Below are 15,332 nucleotides of genomic sequence, written 5' to 3' on the forward strand. Positions count from 1 at the left end.
CGGTCAGGGACAGGTTGAAAATGTCAGCGAAGACACTTCCAGTTGGTCAGCGCATGCTCGGAGTACAAGTTATGGTAATCCCTCTGGCCCTGGGGCCTTGCTAATGTTGACCTGTTTAAAGATCTTACTCACATAGGCTACAGAGAACATCATCACACAGTCATCTGGAACAGCTGGTGCTCTCATGCATGCTTCAGTGTTGCTTGCCTCAAGCACGCTAAGAAGTAATTTAGCTCGTCTGGTCAGCTTATTTCACTGGGCAGCTAGCGGCTGTGCTTCCCTTTGTAGACCATAATAGTTTGCAAGCCCTACCACATCTAATGAGCACCAGAGCCGGTGTAGTGGGATTCAATCTTAGCCCTGTATTGATGCTTTGCTTGTTTAATGGTTTGTCGGAGGGCATAGCACAATTTGAAAATGGCGCCGACAGATAGGGCAGCCGTGCTTCTAGGTCCTAAGTAACTTTGCAGTATTTAATTTTTTTATGTGTTATTTCTTACATTATTAGCCCAGAAACGTTTTTGTGTTGTTACATATAGCCAGGAAGAACTTTTGGATATCAGAGTGGAAGTAATTCACAAGCATTACGACCAGGAATATGACTTTCCTGAATCGGATTCAAGAGGCTTATCCAAAACACCGCCGACGGAGAAAAGGTATTCGGAGTGGACGCATACCACCCACCACTTCTGAGCATATTACTCGGTAATGTTCAGTCTCTGGATATCATAGTTGACGAGCTCAGGGCAAGGATCTCCTTCCATAAATACATCAGGGATTGAAACATACTCTGTTTCACGGAAACATGGTGCTCTTGGGTTATACTGTCCGTATATCCAGTTGGGTTCTCAGTTCATCGCACAGACAGGAATAAATATCTCTCTGGAAAGAAGAAGGGTGGGGGTGTATGTGTCATGATTAACTACTCATGGTGTGATTGTGATAACATACAGAAACTCAAGTCCTTTTGTTTAGCCGACCTGGAATAACTTACAATCAAATGCCGAATGTTTTACCTCCCAAAAGAATTCTCTTCGGTTATAGTCACAGCAGTGTATGTTCCCCCTCAAGCCGATAACACGACAGCCCTCAAAGAACTTCACTGGACTTTATGCAAACTGGAAACCACATATCCTGAGGCAGCATTTACTGAACCTGCGGATTTTTAACAAAGCAAATTTGAGGAAAACGCTACCGAAGCTCTATCAACACATTGAATGTAGTAGTCGTGTTGCTAAAACACTCGACCACTGCTACTCCAACATCTGGGACGCCTACAAGGCCCTCCCCCACCCTCCCTTCAGAAAATCTGATCATGACTCTATTTTGCTCCTCCCTTCCTATAAGCAGAAACTCAAACAGCAAGTACCCGTGCTAAGTACTATTCAAAGATTGTCTGACCAATCGGAATCCACGCTCCAAGATTGTTTTGATCACGCGGACTAGGATATGTTCTGGTAGCCTCTGAGAATAACATTGACGAACACACTGATACGGTGACTGAGTTTATCAGGAAGTGTATAGGAGATGTTGTACCCACTGTGACTATTTAAACCTACCCTAACCAGAAACCGTGTATAGAGGGCAGCATTCGCACAAAACTGAAAGCGCAAACTACCACATTTATTCATGGGAAGGTGACTGGGAATATGGCAGAATACAAACAGTGTAGGTAATCCCTCCGTAAGGCAATCAAATAGCAAAATGTCAGTATAGAGACAAAGTGGAGTCACAATTCAACAGCTCAGACAAGAGACGTGGGTGGCAGGGTCTACTGAAAATCAAAGATCACAAAGTGAAAACCAGCCACGTTGTGGACACTGAAGTCTTGCTTCGGACAAGCTAAACACCTACTTCACCCACTTTGATGATAACACAGTGCCACCGATGCGGCCCGCTACCAAGGACTGTGGGCTCTCCTTCTCCGTGGCCGACGTGAGTAAGACATTTAAGCGTGTTAACCCTCGCAAGGCTGCCGGCCCAACAGCAACCCTAGCTGCATCCTCAGAGCATGCTCAGAGTGTTTAGTGAAACATTCAATCTCTCCCTATCCCAGTATGCTGTCCCCACATGCTTAAAGATGTCCACCATTATTCCTGCCCTCAAGAAAGCAAAGGTAACTGAACTAAATGACTATCGCCCCGTAGCACTCACTTCTGTCATCATGAAGTGCTTTGAGAGACTAGTCAAGGATCAAATCACCTCTCACTTACCTGACACCCTAGACCCAATTCAATATGCTTACCGCCCCAATAGACCATGCAATTGCCATTCCATTGCACACTGCCCTATCCCATCAGGACAAGAGGAATACCTATGTAAGAACGCTGTTCATTGACTATAGCTCAGCCTTCAACACCATAGTACCCTCCAAGCTCATCATTAAGCTTGGGCCCTGAGTCTGAATCCCACATCTTTGCAACTGGGTCCTGGACTTCCTGACGGGCCGCCCCCAGGTGGTGAAGGTAGGAAACAACACCTTCACTTCGCTGATATTCAACACAGGGGCACCACAAGGAAGTGTGCTCAGACCCCTCCTCTACCCCCTGTTCACCCATGACTACGTGGCCACATGCCTCCAACTCAATCATCAACTTTACAGACGACACAACAATAGTAGGCCTGATTACCAACAATGACGATACAGCCTACAGGGATGAGGTGAGGGCCCTGGGAGTGTGGTGCCAGGAAAATGATCGTGGACTTCAGGAAACAGCAGAGGGAGCACCCCCCTATCCACATCGATGGTACCGCAGTGGAAAAGGTGGAAAGTTCCTCAGGGTACACATCACTGACAAACTGGAATGGTCCACCCACACAGACAGTATGGTGAAGAAGGAGCAATAGCGCCTCTTCAACCTCAGGAAATGTGGCTTTGCACCTAAAACCCTCACAACCTTTTACAGACACACAATTTAGAGCATCCTGTCGGGCTGTATCACCACATGGTACGGCAACTGCACCACCCGCAAATGCAGGGCTCTCCAGAGGGTGGTGCGGTCTGCCCAACGCATCACCGAGGGAAAACTACTTCCCTCCAGGACACCTACAGCACCTGTCACAGAAAGGCTAAAAAGATAATCAATTACAACATCCACCCGAGCCACTGCCTATTCACCCCGTTATCATCCAGAAGGCGAGATCAGTAGAGGAGCATCAAAGCTGGGACAGAGAGAATGAAAAACAACTTCTATCTCAAGGCCATCAGACTCTTAAATAGCCATCACTAGCACCTTAGAGGCTGCTGTGCTATATACGTAGACTTGAAATCGCTGGCCACTTTAATAATGGAACACTAATAATGTTTACATATTTTGCATTACTCATCTCATATGATTATTCTGTATTCTATTCTATTCTACTGTATTTTTGTCTTTGCAACTCCGACATTGCTCATCCAAATATGTATATATTCTTAATTCCATTCCTTTACTTTAGATTTGTGTGTATTGTGTGTATAGTTGTGAAATTGTTAGATATTAATTGTTAGATATTACTGCACTGTTGGAGCTAGAAACACAAGCACTTAGCTACACCCACAACAACATCTGCTAAACACATATGTGACCAATAACATTTTATTTTATTTGATTTAGAGTCCCGCTCCTTGAAAGCGGCAGCTTTACCCTCTAGCTCAGGTCGGATGTTGCCTGTAGTCTATGGCTTCTGGTTGGGTTATGTACGTACGGTCACTGTGGTGACAACATCATTGATGCACTTGTTGATGAAGCCAGTGACTGATGTGTTGTAGTCCTCAATGCCATCGGAAGAATCTGCAAACATATTCCAGTCTGTGCTAGCAAAACAGTCCTGTAGCTTAGCATCTGCTTCATCTTACTACTTCCATATTGACCGAGTCACTGGTGCTTCCTGCTTTAGTTTTTGATTGTAAGCAGGAAGTAGGAGGATAGATTTATGGTCAAATTTTCCAATTGGAGGGTGAGGGAGAGCTTTGTACGCTTCTCTGTGTGTGGAGTAAAGGTGGTCTAGAGTTTTTTTCCCCCTCTGGTTGCACATGTAACATGTTGGTATAAATTAGCTAAAACAGATTTAAGTTTCCCTGCATTAAAGTCCCCGGCCGCTAGGAGCACAGCCTCTCGATGAGAATTTTCTTGTTTGCTTATGGCCTTATACAGCTTGTTGAGTGCGGCCTTAATGCAAGCATCGGTTCATGATGGTAAATAGACAGCAACAAAAAAATATATGTGAAAAATCCCTTGGTAAATAGGCAAGCAAAACCTTGAGACTTCCTTAATATTAGATTTTGTGCCCCAGCTATTAATGACAAATAGACACAGACTGCCACCCCTTGACTTACCGAAGGCAGCTGTTCTATCTTGCCAATGCACAGAAAACCCATCCAGCTCTATGTTTTTCAGTCACGACTGAGTGAAACATAAGATATTACAGTTTTTTATGTCTCGTTGGTAGGATAGTCTTGATCGGAGCTCATCCAGTTAATTATCCAATGGATGCACGTTGGCTAATAGGATGGATGGTAGAGGCCGGTGACACACTCGCCGTCGGATTCTTACAAGGCACCCCGACCTATGACCCCTATATCTCCATCTTTTCTTCATGCGAATGACAGGGATTTGGGCCTTGTCCAGTATCTAAAGTAAATCCTTCGCATCTGACTCTGAAATCCAGAGGCACTTTCGGTCATGTTAGACGGTGTCAACTTATGTTACAAATAATGCGAAAACCCAATAGCACAGTTGCTTAGCAGCCCATAAAATGGCAGCCATCTCTGATTACAAAAAAACTATAACTGTAATCAGTTATGTTCCCAGCTGAAATATTGTAATCAGATTACAGATACTTTTGAAAAAATGTGATGATTACTTATTGGATTACTTTTAAACTCAGAAAGGATGATTGTGAAAAAACAACAACTATCTAGCCACACCAGAAAAGGTGTGGCTAGATAACATTTGGCCCAGTACTTTTTAATCTGGTGTGACACTGCCACACCACTTTCAAAGCACCGCCACACCACTTTCAATGAACCAAACGCATTTACGAGACATATTCATTGGTTCACGTCATAGAAAAACGTTTTGCAACGGAAAAGAAAGCAGGTGTTGCTTATTGGACAAGTTGACATATTACCTCCCCCAATATCAGCCCGTTTGCCTTGTTTTGTCTAGTGAATCCCTGTCCCTGGAATTTCATGTGGTAACCCCCACACTCGCTGTGACAGGTAGATTTACTTGTTAGTCACTGTGGTTTCCTAGCTCCAATCTACTGTACAGAGTTTCATCAACCACACCTCTCAACAACTACGTTTGGTTGCACCAGTACTTTGTTGTTTGACTCTGCACTCTGCACTCTGTTTCTTTCTTTGCTCACGCTCCTCTCCTGCCTGTCTCTCAGCAAACAAACATTTTCATGCAAAACAAGGCATGTGTTAATAAAAGCTGTTTTGTCATCCTTTAAAACTAGCTAGAAGGATCCAGTCTATAGATAGCTAACACAACTACTAATATTAGCTTTAATATTCTAGCTAGCTAAGCTAGCTAGGTTGATGCAATCATGCAGCCAGCAGCTAACATTCATTTAGACACAGGAAAAAGAAGATGAAACCATCTGCTGCTGGTACCCAAGGCCAAGGGATACTGAAGTTCCAGAAAATGTTACTCAGCCAATTTGTTGGCATATTATTTTTATTTCAGCTGCTGATGATTATTCTCAAATTTCTGTGGTGGAAATGTCACTCTCTTAGAAGTAAAACACCTACAAATTCAATCACGGAGCTGTCTACACAGCAGTGTTAATTTTGGAACTTTTTTCTTCAATCTAGTACTTTTGACTGAATATAATTGTAATATAATTGGCTTTAGTCATCTAAATGCACTTTTATTTTAATCAAATTTGAGTCACATCACATTTTTATTGCCTCATTAACCTATAGTAAACATAAATCACTGACTTCCATGTACATTTTTTCTATCACATGATTCTCTTCACAACAGCCAAATTGGCCGAAGAACACATTACTCACCAGCAGATAAAAATCACTCCCCTTGATAGGGCTCCAGACTAACATTTCCCCCTGGTGGCACTGGTGTCACAACATTTTCAGTTGGTGGCACCAGCCCATTATTTGGTCGTTCCAATTATTCCCGAGGTGTCACGCAACTTATATTTTTAATTATCACCTTATGAAGTCATTCACAGTGCTTTAGACTGTGTAATAGACTACTGAGATGGTAGGCTATTCAATAAATAAGTTGTTGCATCTAACATGTCCAAGCAGGAAAGCATGAATCAAAATATTTTGACGTGCAACCTAATCCAGTGACTGTCATGAATAGTAGGTTGACAATTTTCTTTATGTGCGCTAATATCCAGGGCCGGCACCAGAACAAATCAGCTGGATGGGTATTTGATATCCATAGGGGAGCATGTTTTTGTGCGTGCAATTTTTTTAATGTATTGTCCTATGTACTGTAGCTCAGTTCATAGAGCATTGAACTTGTAATGCCAGGGCAGTGGGTTTGATTCGATGGTCATGTATGTATGTATGTATATATGTATGTATGTATGTATGTACGTATGTATGTATGTATGTATGTATGCACGCATTACTGTAAATTGCTTTGGATGAAAGACCGTAGGTGGTGCGTGAGTTTGGGGAAGCTTGCAATTTCCCCTACCATTTCTACCGATCTGCATGCAATTTAGGATTTTCATATGCACATTTTCATGGAACAGTTTCATTTCTATTATAATGTTTGTTTCTCAAAATCATTGTCATGTGGTTAATCATAAAAAAAATTCTTAAAAATGAAATCTAAAAGTTAAAATTCAACTAATGCGAGAGCACCAGCCTCTGCCAAATGGACACAGTGATACACTGTAATCCATACGCTGTGATCCAAATGAGCACATGGAACTCAGAGATAGATTATAGAACAATGCACCTGTCACGTCCTGGCCAGTATATAAGGTTAATTGTTTTGTAGTTTGGTCAGGGCGTGACAGAGGGTATTTGTTTTATGTGGTTCGGGGTGGTGTGTTTGTGTAAAGGGTGTTTGAGTTAGTATGTCCGGGTTTTGGTTTATGTCTAGGTAGTTCTATGTGGAATCTAGTGTGTGTGTTTCTATGTTTGGTTGATTGGGGCTCTCAGTTGAAGGCAGGTGTTGTCTATCTGCCTTTGATTGAGAGTCTCATATATGAGGGTGTGTTTGTGTTTGTGATTTGTGGGTGATTGTTCTGTGTTCAGCCCTAGGCTTTACCAGACTGTTTGTTGTTCGTTCATTTGCGTGTTTTGTTGTTTTGGAGTGTCCGTTTGAAAGGTAATAAATCTAAAAATGAGTATACACGTACCTGCTGCATTTTGGTCCTCATTCACCAACGACAACCGTGACAGAATCACCCACCTCAAAAGGACCAAGCAGCAGTGGAAGGAGCAGAAGGCGTTCGAGTTGGACTGGCGGGAGAAGTGGACTTGGGAAGAAGTTCTGGACGGGGCCGGACCTTGGCATCAGGCTGGGGAGTATCGCCGCCCGCAGTGGGAAATAGAAGCAGCCAAGGCAGAGAGGCGTTGGTACGAGGCCAGAGTGGACGCGCTGAAGGAGATGCACGAGAGGCACCCCCAAGAAAATTTTGGGGGGGGGCACACGGGTAGTTTGGCTAGGCGAAGGAAGAGCCGGAAGCCAGCTACCCGTGGTTATATGGAGGAGCGTATGAGGTGGGGAGCGCCATGTTTCGCTGAGAAGCGCAATATCTCACCCATACGCACGCACAGTCCGGTGCAAGTTATTCCAGCCCCTCGCAGGTGCCGTGCTAGAGCGGGCATCCAGCCTGGTAGGAGGATGCCTGCGCAGCGCATCTGGTCGCCGGTACGCCTCCGAGGACCAGGCTACCCAACTCCCGCTCTACGCACGGCTACCATCAAGCCCCTGCACAGCCCAGTCTGCCCTGTACGAGCACTCCGCTCGTGCAGGGCTACTAGTTCCATCGAGCCAAGGCGGGTTGTGCAGGAGGTAAGATCTAGACCGGCTGTGCGCCTCCATAGCCCTGGGTTTCCAGCTCCTGTCTCTCGTGCGGACCCGGAAGTGCGTCCACCCAGTCCGACTCGTCCTGTTCCCGCTCCCCGCACTAAACGGCAAGTGCGTAAACCCAGCCTCGCCAGTCAACAGTCGTCGGAGCTGCCCGCCAGTCAACAGTCGTCGGAGCTGCCCGCCAGTCAACAGTCGTCGGAGCTGCCCGCCAGTCAACAGTCGTCGGAGCTGCCCGTCAGTCAACAGTCGTCGGAGCTGCCCGTCAGTCAACAGTCGTCGGAGCTGCCCGTCAGTCAACAGTCGTCGGAGCTGCCCGTCAGTCAACAGTCGTCGGAGCTGCCCGTCAGTCAACAGTCGTCGGAGCTGCCCGTCAGTCAACAGTCATCGGAGCTGCCCGTCAGTCAACAGTCGCCGGAGTGGTCAGACTGCGCTGAACTGCCGGAGTGGTCAGACTGCGCTGAACTGCCGGAGTGGCCAGACTGCGCTGAACTGCCGGAGTGGCCAGACTGCGCTGAACTGCCGGAGTGGCCAGACTGCGCTGAACTGCCGGAGTGGCCAGACTGCCCTGAACTGCCGGAGTGGCCAGACTGCCCTGAACTGCCGGAGTGGCCAGACTGCCCTGAACTGCCGGAGTGGCCAGACTGCCCTGAACTGCCGGAGTGGCCAGACTGCCCTGAACTGCCGGAGTGGCCAGACTGCCCTGAACTGCCGGAGTGGCCAGACTGCCCTGAACTGCCGGAGTGGCCAGACTGCCCTGAACTGCCGGAGTGGCCAGACTGCCCTGAACTGCCGGAGTGGCCAGACTGCCCTGAACTGCCGGAGTGGCCAGACTGCCCTGAACTGCCGGAGTGGCCAGACTGCCCTGACCTGCCCGAGTGGCCAGACTGCCCTGACCTGCCCGAGTGGCCAGACTGCCCTGACCGTCCCGAGTTGCCAGACTGCCCTGACCGTCCCGAGCTGCCAGACTGCCCAGACAGCCTGGAACGGCCTGAGCCGGAGCCGCCTCCAATATAGGTGGGTTGGGGAGGGGGGGTGTAGCACAGTGCCGTCGTTGACGGCAGCCACCCTCCCTTCCCTCCCTTTAGAAAGGGGGAATTTTTCTTTTGGGTATTGTTTGGGGGTATTTATATATTTTTTGTGTTAAGGTGCTTCTGGGGTAGCACCTTTAAGGGGGGGGTACTGTCACGTCCTGGCCAGTATATAAGGTTAATTGTTTTGTAGTTTGGTCAGGGCGTGACAGAGGGTATTTGTTTTATGTGGTTCGGGGTGGTGTGTTTGTGTAAAGGGTGTTTGAGTTAGTATGTCCGGGTTTTGGTTTATGTCTAGGTAGTTCTATGTGGAATCTAGTGTGTGTGTTTCTATGTTTGGTTGATTGGGGCTCTCAGTTGAAGGCAGGTGTTGTCTATCTGCCTTTGATTGAGAGTCTCATATATGAGGGTGTGTTTGTGTTTGTGATTTGTGGGTGATTGTTCTGTGTTCAGCCCTAGGCTTTACCAGACTGTTTGTTGTTCGTTCATTTGCGTGTTTTGTTGTTTTGGAGTGTCCGTTTGAAAGGTAATAAATCTAAAAATGAGTATACACGTACCTGCTGCATTTTGGTCCTCATTCACCAACGACAACCGTGACAGCACCTATAGGCCAATGAGTCCTATAACTTCCATCGTCAACTAAGTAAATTAGATAGACCTAAAGCCGACAAATAAAAACAGTACAAAGTATCCTGATGAAAATTCAGGTTCTTTCAATCGTGTTAATCTCCCTAATCCGGCTGTCTGCTTTCCTTTCTATCTGTCTTGACTTGAGCTGTTGCTAGTGAAGTGCAATATTGTATCAAATCAAAAACTGGGACCGGCCTGAAACATTCAATCAACTAGCCTATTCCGGGGCCTCAGAGTTTCCAAGGCCAGTGCTCGGGACAGACTGCTGTTTTTATTCAATGGCACATTTGTTCACGTATTTTATGACGTTTCCACTGGATATATGGGATATTTTGCTCTTTCACACCGAGGCTTGGTGATTATCGAGGACAGGATAGTGTTGGAAAGATTTTTCAAAAACTGTGAGGAACTATTATCATTCGCAATGGATGTAAAATATAAATTACTTTGTTGGTTAAGACAAATCAGACATCCCCAAATGGGCACTTACCTACATTTGAGCGCAGCAGGCCAGGTACTTCTATGGGTGCCAAGGTGCACATGCCATCTCAACATTATCAGGACAGAAAAACCAGACACACACACACTCATCAATGCTCACATGGAGCACTCCAAACAAAAAAAAATTGAAATAATGGACAGAACTTGTAAATTATGGTTAGAAAAAAACAATAGTTGTTTCTCACAATTATAGCAGGTTGTGAACCCTGCAACAAAAAAAATTCCACTCTGAGAATGGTAAATCATTGTAATTATTACATTAACAGAAATTAATTTATCCAAATGACGGGGATTAACAGTACGTTTACTAGGCCTACTGGTGACATTTGAAACAATGAATGCGCAGGAATTGGCTGGAGACAGCTGAGCGCATTCTGGAAAGCTGAGTGCATGCATTCTGGAGAGAGATGCACTATATCTTAGCTACACGCCCCTGCAATTCTTCCTGTCGCAACATTTTAAATGATACTCAAGACACATTACCTTCACACATATTTTTTATTATTTTCACTGACAGCCACAACTCAATAATCAGCTAGGCCTATTGCCATGTGTGCTGCCCAAATTATAGGCTTCCCAAATAGGCATAGGCTTATGCGCTTATGATTTGAGAATAGCTAATGATCCTCTGTGGCTAAGTCATGCTCTCTGGTGAAGTTTTTAAAATTATTTTATTTAGACAGGAGTAATTATATAATTTTGGCAAAACATCAATTTACTGTAGGGGAAGTCAGCATCCGAACAGTGCACTGTGCACCCACCAACTTTCCTTACCAATTCGTAAGTGGCTGATACGAGAGACCTGTATATAATGATGAGATGCTCGTGATGCTTAGGTCTGCATATTAAGCCCATAGAAATGCATTGTGCTCATTTTGAACAGATTTTTGGGGGTGGCAGCATCATGTTGTTGGGGTGCTTTGCTGCAGGAGAATTTAAAGGCAATGCTACCAAATACTAATTGAGTGTATGTAAACTTCCGACCCACTGGGAATGTGATGAAAGAAACAAAAGCTGAAATAAATTATTGTCTTTACTGTTATTCTGACATTTCACATTCTTAAAATAAAGTGGTGATCCTAACTGACCTAAGACAGGGAATTTGTACTAGGAATAAATGTCTGGAACTGTGAAAATCTGAGTTCAAATGTATTTGGCTAAGGTTTATGTAAACTTCCGACTTCAACTGTACAAGAAAGATCAGGAAACATTATTATTTTTTATTTTTAACATGTTTTTTATTTAACCTTTATTTAACTAGGGAAGTCATTTAAGAGCAAATTCTTATTTACAATGACGGCCTACACTGGCCAAACCCTAACCAGGACGACGCTGGGCCAATTGTCCGCCGCCCTATGGGACTCAGCTCATGATTGAACCAGGGTCTGTAGTGATGCCTCTAGTGCCTTAGACTGCTGCACCACTCGGGAGCCCAAATTGAACCCCTTAATTTTGGCACTAAACAGTCTAAACCCTGTCTAAGCCGTGGGGGGGGGGGTTCTACTAAGTTGTATGGAATTGTTTGAATTTTCCTATATATTTTTGAATTTCAAACATTGCGTGTTTGAGCTACAGACTTCTGGTTGTACCTTTTGGATTCGTCTATTTCTTAGATACCGTAGATACCAACCATTAATCTGAGCTAGAGCGATGTTTGTGAGACAAGGGGAGATCCCGAAGGGGCCTGGTGCTGGGACTTTTTACCCAAATGTCTGTAGCGTCTGTATGGTTTGAGCAACAAACTATTTCAAGCTATGTATGAAAAGCTGAGACTCACGAACACGCACATATAATGTTTTGCTCTATGGTGTGCACAACCTACACAAAAGTTGTTAAAAGGTAAGGAGTTATTTTACATTGAAGATCATAATACTGTATTATATAATAATGTCTATAATACTGTATTAAGCTCACATATGTGCGGTCACAAACTACAAACTCCACACAGTTGTCACTTCTAGTTGGATATTAATTTCCAAGGGAGCAAACAATTTTTGTACTTACAGCATTCATATAAATTCATTTTTTTAGGTTACTGTCAGGCTATCAGGTCAAATAGTTTTGTGTTCTCCTTGTAGCCCTGGTTGTCCTGAAAAGTGAAAATTAAGTGAAAACACTTAATTGTGAGGCTAAATTTAAGGGCTGGAACTGCAGATAAATTAAAGTCAGATAAATTAAAAGCCGATTTTTGCTGGGATCTTGGGACTGATAGGGTTAACAGTGTGTGTGTATAGAGTGAAATTAATATTTAAAGACATCGTAACCATTCTTTGCATAGTGCTCAGCCCTGCTATAGTAGTTCAGTAAACTATAAGTATGTTGTCCATTGAAGTTATTCTCTGGCTCTTTTGATATCAGATTCAGACCCTTTACTCAGTACTTTGTTGAAGCACCTTTGGCAGTGATAACTGCATCGAGTTTTCTTTGGTAAGATGCTACAAGCATCCCATTGTTCTCTGCAGATCCTCTCAAGCTCTGTCAGGTTGGATGGGGTGCGTTGCTGCACAGCTATTTTCAGGTCTTTCCAGAGATGTTTGATCGGGTTCAAGTCTGGGCTCTGGCTGGGCTACTCAAGGACATTCAGAGACTTGTCTCAAAGCCACTTCTGTGTTGTCTTGGCTGTGTGCTTAGGGTCATTGTCCTGTTGGAAGGTGAACCTCCACCCCAGTTTGAGGTCATGAATGCTCTGGAGCAGGTTTTCATCAAGGATCTCCCTCTACTTTTCTCCACTCATCTTTGCCTCGATCCTGACTAGTCTCCCAGTCCCTGCCGCTGAAAAACATCCCCACAGCATAATCCTGCCATGACAATGCTTCACCTTGGGGATGGTGCCAGGTTTACTCCAGACGTGACGCTTGGCATTAAGGACAAATATTTCAATCTTGGTTTCAGAATCTTGTTTCTCATGGTCTGAGAGTCTTTAGGTGCCTTTTGGCAAACTCCAAGCGAGCTGTCATGTGCCTTTTGCTGTGGCGTGGCTTCCGTCTGGCCACTCTACCATAAAGGCCTGATTGGTGGAGTGCTGCAGTGCTGCAGAGATGGTTGTCATTCTGGAATGTTCTCCCATCTTCACAGAGGAACTCTAGAGCTGTGGCAGAGTGACCATCAGGCACTTGGTCACCTCCTCTTCTCTGTACCTAACTTACCCTCACAGTCCCTTTTATTTCCCTTAAGTCCCGTTAGTTTAGCTGCTCAGCCTACCTAAGTTATCCCTCACCCATCATAGCCCTGCCATTCCTAACAAATCACAGTGCTTGGAAATGTACATCTGGACACTGCATCCACCCAATCAGGTCAGAATGTAATCTTTCTCCGAAGGGAGAAGACGCATGTTTCTGAGGACTTTTTATTGTCGAAGTAACCACAACAATAAGATTCCAAGTCATTCAGATTACCAAAATCATATAAACATCTTCAAATGGAAAACGCTGCTTCTGCGTGTGTGCGTGTGTGCGTGTGCGCGCATGCGTGTGTGTGTGTGTGTGTGTGTGTGTGTGTGTGTGTGTGTGTGTGTGCGCGAGTGCACGCGCATGTGTGTGTGTGGTGACTATCAAGAGTACAGTTATTGGCCTGAACATCATGTTCTAACCAGACAGCACTATAGTGGGTAGAACCAAACCAATCAGTTATAAGTATATAGTGAGGGCATTCACAAACGACCGCTCAGACGGGTGAGGGCATACTAGCCAATCGTTTTTACATGGACCTTCTAGCCAGATCTAGTGACCAACAGTTTTTTTACATGATCCATCATTTCTCCGGATTTACAGACCAATAGTTTTTACATCGCCCTTCGAGCCGGATTCTGATCTGCTATAGTTGAGATGTTGAAGTACCTAGAAAAGGGGTTGTTTCCACATCCCAGGATGCAGACTAGTTATCCTGCATCCCTAAGAGGTTTGAGACGCTTGTCACTACCCGCCTCAGCCCACACCGCCACACGAAGCTCTCATGCACCTGAGGAAGATGAGTAGCGAGGCCCTACATACCTCTCTTATCTAAGAGACTACCAGCCATGCTCCAGGCCAGATGGAGCCACAGCCTACAGCTACTGCAGACGTCAACTACAACCCAGACGTTGGGGTTTCTCTAAATACGCCCTGTAGTCCCTGAGTCTCTGCTAGTACCATGATAGTTCCGGCCCCGAAGGTCGTCAGGGTACCTGCCAGATATCACCCTGGGTGACACACCAGAGTCACCCCTGATGTCTCCCCTGACTTAGTTGTCCAGTTCCCTTCCTTCCTGGTAGAGTCAGAGTTCCCTTCATTTCTGGTAGGATCAGAGTTACAGTTTCTGGCCTACCTGGCAGGTGTAAAGTGTCCAGGCTTTGAGTGTCCTGCCCCTCAAGTAAGTATAGTGTATCCTGCCTCCATGGTAGGTTTCCTGCCAAGCTAAGACATACGTAGGCTGCCCTATCTGCAGGTCTGCAGTCTCCTGCCCTGCTCAGATAGCAGCCCCCTGCCTTATTTGTTAGGCAGTTGCTCGCAGTCTCCAGACATAGCCAGCCCACAGCTCCTTAGCCCATCAGGCTTAGAGCCTCCTACCCTGCTATGCCACAAGTTACCTGTGCTAGGTTCTCTGCCCTCAGTCCCTAGAACTAGGTCATTGGTCTCAAGCTGCAATAGTTCTGTTGTCACCAGTATTTGTCGGCCCTCAGTCCCTAGCCCAGGTGGTTCATCAGGCTCCTGCCCTGCTAGGCTCAAAGGTACCAGTTTCTCTAGTAGGTCCAGAGCTCTACTATTCTCCAAGTCAAGCATCAGTTTCCCTGACAGATCCAGAGTCAGTTTCCCTGTCAAGTTCAGAGTCATTTTCCTTGTCAGGTTCAGCTTCGTTCTCCCTGTCAGGTTCAGATGCGTTCTCCCTGTCAGGTCCAGAGACAGTTTCCCTGTCAGGTTCAGAATCGTTCTCCCTGTCAGGTTCAGATGCGTTCTCCCTGTCAGGTCCAGAGACAGTTTCCCTGTCAGGTTCAGAATCGTTCTCCCTGTCAGGTACAGATGCGTTCTCCCTGTCAGGTCCAGAGTCAGTTTCCCTGTCAGGTTCAGAATCGTTCTCCCTGTCAGGTTCAGATGCGTTCTCCCTGTCAGGTCCAGAGTCAGTTTCCCTGTCAGGTCCAGAGTCAGTTTCCCTGTCAGGTCCAGAGTCAGTTTCCCTGTCAGGTCAGAGA

Source organism: Salmo trutta, chromosome 17 (assembly GCF_901001165.1).
Source record: "Salmo trutta chromosome 17, fSalTru1.1, whole genome shotgun sequence".
NCBI lineage: Eukaryota > Metazoa > Chordata > Actinopteri > Salmoniformes > Salmonidae > Salmo > Salmo trutta.